The sequence below is a fragment of the Tribolium castaneum genome, chromosome 2 (genome assembly GCF_031307605.1).
Source record: "Tribolium castaneum strain GA2 chromosome 2, icTriCast1.1, whole genome shotgun sequence".
In the NCBI taxonomy this organism is placed as follows: Eukaryota; Metazoa; Arthropoda; class Insecta; order Coleoptera; family Tenebrionidae; genus Tribolium; species Tribolium castaneum.
The window spans coordinates 9,950,001-9,952,500 of NC_087395.1; positions in this window are offsets into that span (position 1 = coordinate 9,950,001).

Below are 2,500 nucleotides of genomic sequence, written 5' to 3' on the forward strand. Positions count from 1 at the left end.
TTCAGTCTAGACACAAATTGCTTATTTTAGACGATTCTTTCTTTTGAACACGAAAACTTACATTAAAAAGATTAAAAACGTCTTATTCTGGCTCAAAACTGCAAATTATGTTTTACTTTGGATAAAAGCAGTTTATCCTGATTACTCCTTTGCTTAGAATAGAGCAAACTTGTATAAAATTTAATGAAAACTTTAAATTTAGTCTCAAAGAAATAATTTACGTTATAGTTTTGACCAGCACTGTTTATTTCAAACGAATTTATGATTCGAAACTAATGAACTTTTATGGGGCAGATGCAAAACCACATATTACCATATAAAGCGTTGTTTTAAAGCAAAGTATTTCCTTTTGCAACAAGAAATTTCACGTCAAAGAAACTGAAAACTTCGTATCCATGCATAAATATCGAATTACGTATCAGTTTAAGCAAATACAGCTTATTTTAAACGATTCCTTGCTATAAACAAGAAAAATTTTATCAAGCATATTGAAAACGTCTTATTCTCGAAAATAAGAGCAAATTATGTATCAGTTTTAACAAAAGCGGATTACTCTGTTTGATTCTATGCTTAGAGTTGAGTAAACTACTATAAAACGTAATGAAAACTCTATATTTAAGCTCAAAAGAACAAATTACGTTATAGTTTTGGCAAAAAAAAATATTTCGGACGATTACATACTTCGAAGTAAGCAAACTTTAATTGAACAAGTGCAAAAGCTAATACTTTGCTTTAAAATAACGATTTATGTGGTAATATGGTATTTTGCATCTGTCCTATAAAAGTTTACTCGTTTCGCTCCATTGAATCATTCGAAATAAATTATTTTAACACAACAACAGCGAAAATAATTTGTTTTTGTTTAAACTGTTACATAAGTCGCTTTTATAAAACGAACTAAGACGTTTGGCATTTGTTTAGTGAAAGTTTTCTCGTTTGGGGGCATAAAATCGTTTGAAATTAACAGTTCTGGTCAAAACTATAACGTAAATTATTTCTTTGAGACGAAATTTAAAGTTTTCATTAAGTTTTATACAAGTTTGCTCTATTCTAAGCAAAGGAGTAATCAGGATAAACTGCTTTTATCCAAAGTAAAACATAATTTGCAGTTTTGAGCCAGAATAAGACGTTTTTAATCTTTTTAATGTAAGTTTTCGTGTTCAAAAGAAAGAATCGTCTAAAATAAGCAATTTGTGTCTATACTGAAACGTAATTTGATTTTCTGGGCCTGAATAAGAGGTTTTCAGTTTCTTTGATGTAAGGTTTCTTGTTTGTAACAATGAATAAACGAAAATCATTGGTTTTAATCCAAACTGTGACATAAATCGTTTTTTAAAGGCGAAATCAGACGTTTTGCCTCTGTTCAGTGAAAGTATACTGGTTTCAAAGCATAGAATCGTTTGAAATTAACAGTTCTCGTCAAGACTATAACGCAAATCTTTAAAGTGATACAAAGAAATAATTTACGTTATAGTTTTGACCAGAACTGATAATTTCAAACGATTTTATGCCCCCAAACGAGAAAACTTTCAATAAACAGATGCCAAACGTCTTAGTTCGTTTTATAAAAGCGATTTATGTTACAGTTTAAACAAAAACAAATTATTTTCGTTGTGTCAAAATAATTTCTTTCGAATGATTCAATGGAGCGAAACGAGTAAACTTTTATAGGACAGATGCAAAATACCATATTACCACATAAATCGTTATTTTAAAGCAAAGTATTAGCTTTTGCACTTGTTCAATTAAAGTTTGCTTACTTCGAAGTATGTAATCGTCCGAAATATTATTTTTTTGCCAAAACTATAACGTAATTTGTTCTTTTAAACTTGAATATAGAGTTTTCATTACGTTTTATAGTAGTTTACTCTACTCTAAGCATAGAATCAAACAGAGTAATCCGCTTTTGTCAAAACTGATACATAATTTGCTCTTATTTTCGAGAATAAGACGTTTTCAATATGCTTGATAAAATTTTTCTTGTTTATAGCAATGAATCGTTTAAAATAAGCTGTATTTGCCTAAACTGATACGTAATTCGATATTTATGCATGGATACGAAGTTTTCAGTTTCTTTGACGTGAAATTTCTTGTTGCAAAAGGTAATACTTTGCTTTAAAACAACGCTTTATATGGTAATATGTGGTTTTGCATCTGCCCCATAAAAGTTCATTAGTTTCGAATCATAAATTCGTTTGAAATAAACAGTGCTGGTCAAAACTATAACGTAAATTATTTCTTTGAGACTAAATTTAAAGTTTTCATTAAATTTTATACAAGTTTACTCTATTCTAAGTAAAGGAGTAATCAGGATAAATTGCTTTTATCTAGAGTAATATATAATTTGCAGTTTTCAGCCAGAATAAAACGTTTTTAATCTTTTTAATGTAAGTTTTCGTGTTCAAAACAAAGGATCGTCTAAAATAAGCAGCTTTTGTCCAGACTGAAACGTAATTCGAATTTCTGTGCCTGAATAAGGGGTTTTCAGTTTCTTTGATGT